The sequence below is a fragment of the Spinacia oleracea genome, chromosome 5, assembly GCF_020520425.1.
Source record: "Spinacia oleracea cultivar Varoflay chromosome 5, BTI_SOV_V1, whole genome shotgun sequence".
NCBI classification, from domain to species: Eukaryota; Viridiplantae; Streptophyta; class Magnoliopsida; order Caryophyllales; family Amaranthaceae; genus Spinacia; species Spinacia oleracea.
The window spans coordinates 91,205,270-91,216,570 of NC_079491.1; the positions used below are offsets into that span (position 1 = coordinate 91,205,270).

Here is an 11,301-nt window from a genome sequence, read left to right on the forward strand (position 1 = left end):
AGCTAAAGCTATGCTTTTGGAAAGAACAAAAGGCAGGGACGGGTGTAACTTCTAGAATATGCAGGACCGTTTCTACAGGCAAAGTGACTTTGACCAGTATCATGAGCTATCGAGTCTTATACTCAAAAACAAGCCTACGGGGTTTGGGTCTTTTTCTCCCATTGAGACCTTAGGAAGAGAAATCCAAAACAAGCAAAAATCCCGAGAAAACGCTCACTTTTTGAATTTGAACCAACTTAGATCAAACTGGTGCGGATAATCCGACAACCCATGCAAAGGCAAGAGAAAAACCTCTTTCCATGCTGTCCTTGCTTGATAGATTGGTAGATAGATGCCATACTGGCTTAGTTACTTCGCTGGATATTGAGTTCAAACTCATTTGAATGAACGAGAAACCCTATCTTACTGATGTCATCCACTAGAGGATTGTAAGGCTAAAAGTCATTACTAAAATGTTGTGATTAGGAATACTCATGCTCAAGGTATTCACTGCTCTGTCACTGATTTGAATTCTGAGAAAGTTTTTTGCAGTCTATGCTTTCAATACTAATGAGTTGAGAACTGGTTTGTGGGAATTTCTTTCTGATGTTGCTAGTGCCTCTAGTGATCCTCTTCTTATTGGTGGTGATTTCAATGCTATTCTTAATGCTGAGGATAGGCTTCATGGAAGTCCTTTTACTGAAAGTGACATCAAAGATTTCTCAGATTGTCTTCAGATGAATGATCTTACTCCTGTTAGAATGGTTGGAAATGCTTTCACTTGGTGTAATAACCAATCTGGGGAGGGTAGGATCTATTCTCTTATTGATAGATGTGTGGCCAATGCTTCTTGGTTTGCTGAGTACTCTTCTATTGTTGTTGAGGTGATGGAGAGGATGGTTTCTGATCACTGTCCTCTGCTCTTGCATTTTTATGCTGTTAATGTGGTCAGAAATACTCCTTTCAAGTTTCTTAATGCTCTCACTGATCACACTGACTTCCAAACTATTCTGAGCAATAGTTGGCATCTAAATCTGCATAAGAACAAGCTTTTGAACATTTGGTATAGACTGAAGCAGCTTAACACAAATCACTTTAAGAACACAGCTTTGAAGCTTGCTACTATCAGAGCTAATTTAATTAATATTCAAGGGAGACTGGCTGATGATAACACAAATGATGATCTTATTGCAGAGGAAAGAAGAAAGCTTCAGGAGCTTGAAAAATGGAGTTTGATAGAGGAGGAGAAGTCGCTAAAGCGAAGCTTTTTGTATGTAATCGCTAAACCTCTTGGAGCTTAAGCATGTAAACAACCTAAAGCTCGAAGTTGAGCTTAAGCGAAGCTTTTTCCTATATTCATTCTAAACTAAAAAGAATACGAGCCAAAAGCTTCGCTTAAGAGACTACGTTCCTTTCTTAACTCTTGAATTGGAAGGGGAGGCCCTGAAGAAAAGACTCTGTACAGGGTTCAACATCTTCTTTTTAGGTTGTGAACAGCGTCTTAGCGCCTTAGTATGATAAGGGCATCTTTCATGCAAATAAGAAGATTGAACTCTGTCTTTCGGATCCAACCTCCAGAGTCAGTCAAGTTTTTGATAGAAGTACTCGTTAGCGGAAATCCTACTTTAGAGGAATCAATAGGGTCTTCACACCCCGCCTTAGAAAGAAAGAGGCTAAAGTTTCCTGCGAAAGACCTCTTGATCTTAGACTTTGCACTGCAAGGTAGTTTACTTAGTGCTTGCAAAGCATTTTTGTTTTTACTTTCAAACTTTCAGAAGCTGGTACCAGATTCAATTCTTTTTTACTTGACAAAAAATCCACAAAAAGTGAAGCCTAGCTCGACCGAAAGAAAAGGGTAAGAGCGGAGTCGTCGAAGCGAGAGGAAAGTAATCTCTCAACTATAAGGAGAGGATAGAAAGTTCCATGTCTGAGAAGGAAAGGATATCTTGGGAAGAAGATATGTGTGGCCAGTACACTGTCAATCTGTTCTCGTACTGTAAAGAAAGATGAATGGCATACCAGTTGGATCTTATTTCCAGGGAGTGAATGGAACCTATCCTTTAAAGTACAGCCAGTAATTGTCAGTCAATTTCGGAGCGGAGAAGTTCTAAGTTAGAACATATCCCGATGTCAAGGTACTTTAAAAACTTTCAAAAGTAAGCAAGTCTTTCCGGGAAAGCACGGGGCGAGAAGGCTAACGAGAAGGAAGCGTTGATGTTGGTCCTTTTGCGGCCGAGCCTCATTCGAGTAAGGGAATGATAATTTGCTATTCCCGTTCATCATAGGTTTGACCTCAGTCCCAGTAAGGGCGGTAAGATTGCTCCACAATCTTCTGAACCTCACTCATGTGTGCTTTGCAGCCTTCTTGATGCAATCTTTTTTCATCAATTTTGGAACTCTGTTGGCCCTGATGTTATTAATTTCTACCAATTCTTCTTTTATTCATCAAAGCTCATCCTATCAGGTTTCTTCTCGTCTGTCTTTCCGAACCAGATCTTTTCGGGAACTTCAATCGCAATCGTCATAATCATCTCTAATAGCGCCATCTTTAGTTTCTAAAGCTTCAAGATAGCTGTCTTCCAGATAGGAGGAAGCTCCCATAAGGCTATAGCCAATCTCGATGAGAAGGAGATCATAAATATTGGCTTGAGTAAACCATGTTCAACAAAGAACTTATAATTATCTTGAATTTCAACCAAACACTGTTGATCTGAAAGGCCTGACCCTGCAGCATGTTCATTACATCACACAGTCTCTGAAAACCAATCAGGACTAATTACAATATTAAAAAAATTTATGTTACTTGAACTTAACGTAACGATGATACATTTCGCTTGTTGGATTACTAAAATATCCACCAGATAGATCTGACAGGGTTCTAGGGCCTTCTTTACGCGTGATGGTCCAATCAAGATGCATACCATAGGGAGGTTTAGCATGACCGGTAGTAACGATATTTCAAATTCACATCCCGCATAGAGATTGCTCGGAATAGAATAAGCTCCTTTCTTCTTCTTAACAGCAAGATCGTCGCTTGCTTTGATGAAAGCGATCACCTCCCGGTCTGCCAAAAATGAAGCTAAAATCCGATAGGATACATTTTCTCCTTTTCTTTTTTGGGGGACTTCTTATTACCACCCTCTGTCTCCATTGCCGGAGATTTGCTATGTAGCACGTGATGCGCTTTCGATTTCCAGTTGCTAGAAAACTTTCTTCAATCTGATTAATCCGAAGATTAAGGGGATAGGCTCCACAAAAGTGAAGAACTATTGAAGAGAACAGTGCGTCGGCAGGAGAAGAAGTCGCTAAAGCGAAGTTTTTGGATTAGGTTATTGTTTTCAAAATGATCCCCGAAACATCAAGTGGCACAACATCCGTAACCGGAAGAACATGAATCACCCCACCGGAAACCAGTTCCCCTGTGGTTAAACAAAAAACTTCCTCTTCCCTGGTCCCTATACCCCAACCGGCATAAGCACTCGTAACTGCTTCATTTTTCACATAAACAAGACTTTTTTTCCATTATATAATAAAATAACCCTACCCCATGCTCCTGTTTAGCCCGTTCCGATCTTCCTCGATAGGTGGGCATTCCCATTATTCTTTCTACTCGCTCCAGCTACGATTGTTTTATAGGGGAGAGTTCCAAAGGGAGTGACTAAGCCATCGAAAAAAAGAAACCGCAAGTATTTAGGGAAAAGAAAATAAGAAATTCCTTCAATTCATAAGCCCTAGTATCACGATACCCAAAAAGTAGCCCGAAGTGACTGACCATATAGTCTCATTTTTCACCTTTTTCAGAAACGATAAAAGTAGCAACCATAGACCTAGCTCTATAAAGAAGGAGACTAGTTTCGGCAGGAAAGAGGGAACATGGTGTTGTGCTTCTTACCTATTGGATCTATATACCGCTGATTAAATCCAGTCCACTCATTTCATTTAGAAAGACTTGGAATTGTTTGATCTCTTTCATTTCTTCTTCTTGAATCATTGAGAATCTAGTGTGCAATTCATTTTTATGTTAGTCATATAGGTTTTGCAATGCAAAGAATCTGGAGAGATGAATTGATCGCTTGCAGCGCCTAGGTCGGGACTGACGGGGCTCGAACCCGCAGCTTCCGCCTTGACAGGGCGGTGCTCAAACCGATTGAACTACAATCCCAGGAAAATTAGGTCTATAGCCTCCACTTTTTTTTTCTTTTTTCATTCTATTTATTATAACCATTTAGTTTCGCCGTGTTGTAACAGAAACACGAATGATATACTCTTTTTTATTAGATATAATAGAAAATTAGTGCATACTCATAGTATAGTAGGCTAATTCATGAATCAAATAGGCCTTTTCTTTTTTTATTAAGCGGTAGAGTCGCGCTCTTTAAAGGCCCTAAGAAAGAGGCTTACGTGATCACTTCAAATCCGATAAAGAGCTTCCACGAAACTCCTGTCTTAGTCTTCATTTTTTATGTTCTGGGACATAGATATTCAAGATATCCTATTATGAATCGCTAAAGTCTTCCTCCTTCTCCATTGTTCCAATCAGATCCGAAAAATGAGAAATAAAGAAAAAGTAAGTGGCCCTGAATTGAATCATGACTATATAAGCAATTCTGATATTAAGATTCAATATAGATGAAATCGTGGAAGCGGACCTTTTCTTTCCTTGGACCACGTAAGAATTCGTCGTCCGATTGAATCTTCTTGTTCCTAGATGCTCTATCAAAATCCATCGCTATTCCTTTCCTCCACCGAGAAAGGTTCATTCCAAGTCACAAGAGCAATCGTTCTTTTTTGAATGAATTTTTCTTGTCGTTATGGTAATGCAATGCAAGAGGCCGGAAATCAGGTTGTTTCTTATGATGAAAAGAGCTTTTATGTTATGTGAAATTTTTGAAAACCCTTAAAAGTAGGTAATGTTAGAAGACGACCGTCGGTATATCTTTGAAAGCTCAGACGGAGATAAAAAAAGGATTCCTCGAACTTAAGGAACTTTAATGCAAACCAGAAGGACTGTAGCTGTTGGATATTGCTCAGTACTACTATAACTTAACAACCAAAAAGCTCTGCGTCGAACTTCCTTCGAGTTGGCCACGGGGCAACAGCCTCTGACGCCCCGCACCATTGCGACAGGAGGGAGCTTGCCCATCAGCCTACTTTGCCAAGAGGTGGCGGGAGGATAGCAGAAGCTACCCAACCTACTTAAACAACCTAAAGGCTTAGCCCGGTCTGAAGAAAGAAGAAAGTAGACCCTGTAGAGAAGCGGATAGAAAAGATCGCCTATAGACTCAAGCGACCAGCTCGGTGAAAACTCACCCCGTATTCCATGTAAGTCAGTTGACTTCGATTAGACCAGACCGCCCCAGAAAGGAACGTGCCCACGAGGGCACCACCAGATGTTGTAGATGAACCTACTAAAGAAGAAGTTGAGTATATCATAGCTGACCGCACCATGGGATAGCCCATAGACCGACTGCACGAATGGAATACTACTTAGTAAAGTAGAAGGGCCAACCTGAGAGCAAGTCAAGCTGGGAACGGGCTGAGACTTACGATTCCGAAGACCAAGTCAGAGACTACTGGACGTCTCGCAGAGCGACTCTCAACGAGGACGTTGAGACTGTTCGAAAAAATGCTTTTTTGGCTTAATTTTACTAAAGATCAAAGAGTACGCTTGTACTTAATAAGGAAAAGGGTTTTTTTGAATCCAAGTTTGACTCTGATTAGATGCTTAGCGCAGGCGCTAAGTAAGCAAGCTACCTTATTGTAATAAAAACGAGGAAAATAACGTCAAGGAGAAAGGAACAAGGGGGCCAGAGGCACCGATCATTATATCTTTTCTTTTTCTCTCTTGTATGGAAAGAGGGGATGATATGTGGCCTAGTATACTTTCTCGTTTGGTCAACGAGACGTACGTACGTAAAGTCGACATAGTCCCATGTATATGTTCTTTGGAGCTAGAATCTATCAATAGAATCAAATAATAAATAGTGTAGTGAGCCTACGGCAACGAACATGGCTCAAGAGTGTCTATACAAAGTCCTTATCTTCTTCACTCAAAGAACCTTTGAATGTTGATAAAGAATGAATCTTTTGGTGAGAAGTTAGGAGGATAAAAGGAAATGCCACGCTCCGCGTGTCACGAGATATGGGGCGTTCTAATCGAAGGCTCATACTTTTCGGCCTTATTACGGTAAGGCCAATGCACTAGCCGGCCAGTGTGGTGGCGAACACGCTGTGCTGTAAGCTAAGCTGTTCACCTTGTAGACGGAGGAGATATATAAAGTGTGCCGCGCGTGATTCATAAGATTCTATAATAGCATCAGTAGATTATTTCACTTAGCCTGCTTCTCCCATAACTTGGACTTTCTGGACCAACGCGGATCTGCCCTCGAAAGTCTCTCCGCATTTTGAGAGCAGAGCATGCAAAATAGAGCAATGGATCTTAAAAGAATTCCGCTTTGAATGGCGCGACTCTTTTCATTTCTGCGCCGGCATTTGAGTTATCTCCTCTTTTCTTTCAATCGGCACACTCAACGCAGATAGCTCTGGTGACCTCGGCTTCTGCCTCTATCAGGCTTTTCAAGACCTACCACGCTTCCCCGAGAGGAAGGATATGTAATCGCTTAAGCGAAGCTTTTGGATTCGACGGGCCCGTAATGAGGATCCTTCCCAAACAAAACCAGGGGAGGCAGCAGCCCCCACCTTCACCGCCACAGCATGGGGGAGCCGCTCCTTAATTTCATCCGAACTAAAAAAAAAAAGAATAACCGGGTCTCTAGAAAAGAGAATGAAAAGCCCGGGTGAAAGCAAAAAGAAAAAGGTATGAAGTCGCTAAAGCGAAGATTTTGGAGAGAAGAAAAGTAGAAAGAGGGAAAGAAGTTTAGTGCTAGTTCTTGCTGATTTATTTATTTAGATTCTACATTGGATAAAGAATGAAAAAAAGAATCTAAATAAAGCTCAGGGGGGCGGGAGGCCCCACTACTTCTTCATTCAGGGGGGAGGAATCAATTTCCACTGGGCGATAGGTACACCTAACTTACCTACCTACTCATCAATCACGGTATTCAGCTGACTTGCACTGATAGACCTTTATTGTATTAGAATTAGGCGCTCATCTTTTTACTGTTGTCAACTAATCTTTTCAATGTTCGATTTTGCTCTATGTTAGAACATTTCTGTGAATGCTATTCTGATCTAAGTGGTCTTATTCTGTGTCCCGTGCTAGGAAGCATTACTCTTCTTTTCATTCCAAATTCAAGAATACGATCGATACGATTGATTGGTCTGTGCGCTTCTCTTATTACTTTTTTGTATTCTCCTGTTCTTCGGATACAATTTGATCCTTCTACGGCCAAATCTCAATTTGTGGAAAGCCTTCGATGGCTTCCTTATGAAAACATCAATTTTTATTTGGGTATAGACGGTATCTCTTTATTCTTCGTGATATTGACCACATTTTTTATCCCTATTTGCATTTTAGTGGGTTGGTCTGGTATGAGAAGTTATGGGAAAGAGTATATTACAGCATCTCTAATTTTAGAATTTCTAATGATCGTCGTGTTCTGCATGCTGGATCTTCTACTATTCTATGTTCTTTTCGAAAGCGTGCCAATCCCTATGTTGTGCGGAGCTGAGCATCTTCTATTCGCTAGGATAAATCATCTGCAGGGGCCTTGTGTAGTAAACCCCCTACGGGCGGTCGTCCGTCGTCGTAAAGTAGTCTCCGCGAAGCTTTCGGGAAGAGGGGTAGTCTTGTGTGTAAGCATAGCATTTCTGGTCGAACCCGCCCAACTTAACTAAGAAGAACCGAACCTGACAGACACATCTTTTTCCCTTTTTGGGGAGGGTACTCTGAGTAGTGGGTACCTTGTAGGACCTCGACTCGCCTACTCGGGTCTTGTATGAATATGCAGGAAGGGGTGCTCCTAGGTGTGTGTAGGAGTTGTGTTTGTTCGCGAGAATGGATTCCTCGTCAAGTAAGTTTGGAGGGTGTGGACACACTTGCGCGAATTCTGGTAACGGCTACAAGGAAGAAATCGAAAGGAAACTCCAACAAGGGATGGACGTAAACTCGTAAGCTACCGAGGGTAGGGATAATCGTTCAGGTCTTATTGTGAAACAAAAAAGCCGCCCCGCCCCAGCAGGCGGGTTGGTTCCTCTGTCGTCACCGGGGAGCTCTTGGCGAGGAGACCTTAGGATAAGTTGCTAAAATAAAACAAACGGGAGGAGAGGTATGAAGTGACTCGACTGTAAGGAGAGGATCGACCCGTTCGGTCAAATTCCGAAGAAAGACTGTTGGCGGGAGGTGGAAACATTTCTGCGACCCCCTTCAAAAAAAAGGAAATGCGGGCAGGGTAGAGCTCCGCGGAGGGTTCGAGAATAGCGTAAGGTCCTGTCCTTTAGATTCAGATAAAAAAAGAGTTCTAAACCTTTCACAAGTGCTGCGTACAAGTTCCGGCCAGAATGATTGGGAAAGATCAACCAAATTGGAATTTGAACCGCTCACAGCACAGTAGTAGTAGCATAAAGGCCGTAAGTCGGGGAGCGGCCATAACAAAAATGACTTTCACATCTCTCTCTAGAGATCCATAGATATCTAGAGAGAGAGATCCGCCTGCGTGAGCAACCCGACGGTGCGTTACATGTGCTCTACAGGCCGCACTCCATCTTTCTTCCCAACGACTTTCTTTTTTTATTTGGATGACGGCCCAAAAGCTTCGCTTTAGCTATAAAACAAGCAAGGGCTTTAGCGAGTTGCGCTAACGCGCTTTGGTCCGAAAGCTTCGCTTAAGCTCAAAAGCTCGAAGAGCTTTAGCGAGTCAACTACCTTACGTTCGGTTCGAAAGGCATGGTTTTGAGTATGTCTCAAAATGGGGCCCCCTCACTAGTCCGGCTAGCTAGTGAGCGGTTCTTTCGGGCGGGAAGCAGGCCGGGCCCTACGCGCGGGCATCCCCCGCAGCGCAAGCAGCATTGTTCGCCACTACCCGAAAAGCAAAAGATTCGAGAGTCCAGGCTGAAAATACATGCATAGATAGTGGTCTAATGACAAGGGCCGACGACGGAAGCTCGGGACGGAGCCGTATGATGCGGAAGTATCACGTACGGTTCCCTGAGAAGGGAGTGGCTACCTACTGGAGCTTCGACCAACCACTACCGGTCAATTCCGCTTTGGGGCCACCCCTTACTCTACCATTATTATAGGGGTATGGGGTTCGAGACAAAGAAAGATCAAGGCAGCATATCAGTTTTTCCTTTATACTTTACTTGGATCTGTTTTTATGCTATTAGCTATTCTGTTGATTCTTCTCCAAACAGGAACCACCGATTTACAAATATTATTAACCACAGAATTTAGTGAGCGGCGCCAAATCTTTTTATGGATTGCTTTTTTCGCCTCTTTCGCTGTCAAAGTTCTTATGGTACCAGTTCATATTTGGTTACCCGAAGCTCATGTAGAGGCACCCACGGCAGGATCCGTTATCTTGGCAGGAATTCTTTTAAAATTGGGAACTTACGGGTTTTTAAGATTTTCAATACCCATGTTTCCTGAAGCGACACTTTGTTTCACTCCTTTCATTTATACTCTAAGCGCGATTGCTATAATATATACTTCCTTGACCACTTTAAGACAGATCGATCTTAAGAAGATCATTGCTTACTCCTCAGTAGCCCATATGAATTTTGTGACTATTGGTATGTTTAGTCTGAACATACAGGGAATTGGAGGTAGCATTCTACCGATGTTAAGTCATGGACTGGTTTCTTCAGCCCTTTTTCTATGTGTTGGTGTTCTATATGACCGACATAAGACTTGACTTGTTAGATATTACGGAGGTTTAGTGAGCACCATGCCGAATTTCTCTACCATTTTCTTCTTTTTCACTTTAGCCAATATGAGTTTACCTGGTACTAGCAGCTTTATCGGGGAATTTCTCATCTTAGTAGGAGCTTTCCAAAGAAATAGCTTAGTAGCCACATTAGCAGCGCTTGGGATGATTTTAGGCGCGGCCTATTCCCTTTGGCTATATAATCGTGTGGTTTCTGGAAATTTAAAACCCGACTTCCGCCATAAATTCTCCGATCCAAATGGCAGAGAAGTTTTCATATTTATACCCTTTCTTGTTGGAGGGGCGACCGTCCGTTAAACTACCAAAGAAAAAAAAGGGTAAACCAATGTGATCATGACATTGTAGGTGCTTGCGATGGGACGGATGCGACTTCCCTCAGTTGGTTTGGGTGGCATAGCCCGTTGCGGAAGTCCCCCCCCCTTTTTTTTGATCCATTTCTTTAGTATTTAGGGAGCCAAAGCTTGACTTTTCAAATAAGGCTCGCGCAGGGGCGCTCACGTTTTTTGGCTGAGCCGTATCTTGTTGGGTGAGACCGAGAGAAAGAAAGGACGGAGGTTACCCTGGTAATGGCATTTCTCGATCGTGTCTCCGAGGGACAGTTGAACGAGCGACTCATGAATGCTGCCAGATCGAACGAGCCAATAACTCGAACGCTTTCGGTCTGTTTTTTGAGCAAGAATCACAGCGTTACCTTACCTTCACCATGATACAGACTCCAAGTTCTTATGGCAGAGCACGAGGAGATTTTTCATCAATATGATGATGAGAATAGAAACCAGAAGCACGACCGGAGTCTTCGTGGTCCAAGATAAGAAAACCATCAATAAGAGTAACGTAAGCATGAGACTTTTTGGTAGTACCGGTGAACCAGATGGCCGCGGCGATAGAATCTGGGACGGAGGACTCGTAGTATCTCTCTAGATCTGGCAAAAGCGAAAGACCCCCTAACTTCGAATGGAGGCTGACTGCTGAGCCCACTCTGGCCTCGAAGGGCAAGCCCCCGTGGTTGCGAGCTGGAGCTGCCATTGCTTATGGCTAGAGCAATGGGAGGGGCCCCCCGCAGAGAGAACAGTAAGGATAACGAGCGCTCCGCCCGCTTGGCGGGCGGCAGGAGCTGCAGGCAAGTGCTTGGTAGGCTAACAGCCCAGTGAACCGGGAAGAGCACTCGACGAAAGGAGGACACACTAAGCAAGTACGAGAAATTGGCCCTGCTCCGCTTTCTTAAAAGCAAGGTGACCCCTGTTAAGGAGGTCAAACCAAGGACTTATGGAAGTCGGGGCTCGTCCCTGGTCAATATTGGATCAAACAATAGGAGGCCGTAGCGCTGACCTCTTTTTTTATTGATTCAATAGGGGAAAAGATCGTACAGTTCCCTACCGAGACAACATAAACTCTCAACGGATCTTCTGCGCGCTGGGCATACTTCTTCCGTGCGTCTTTCTCGTGGCGGAAACAGAACAACAGGGAAAGACCCGGC

At 43.2% G+C, this 11,301-nt stretch overlaps 1 non-coding gene across 1 annotated transcript; it reads right to left on the bottom strand.

The window, feature by feature from the left end:
• Nucleotides 1-4,067: 4,067 nt before the first annotated feature.
• On the bottom strand, nucleotides 4,068-4,141 carry TRNAD-GUC (transfer RNA aspartic acid (anticodon GUC)). The gene has a single exon. It is a non-coding gene; the product is annotated as a tRNA-Asp (tRNA).
• Between the last annotated feature and the right edge of the window lie 7,160 nt (nucleotides 4,142-11,301).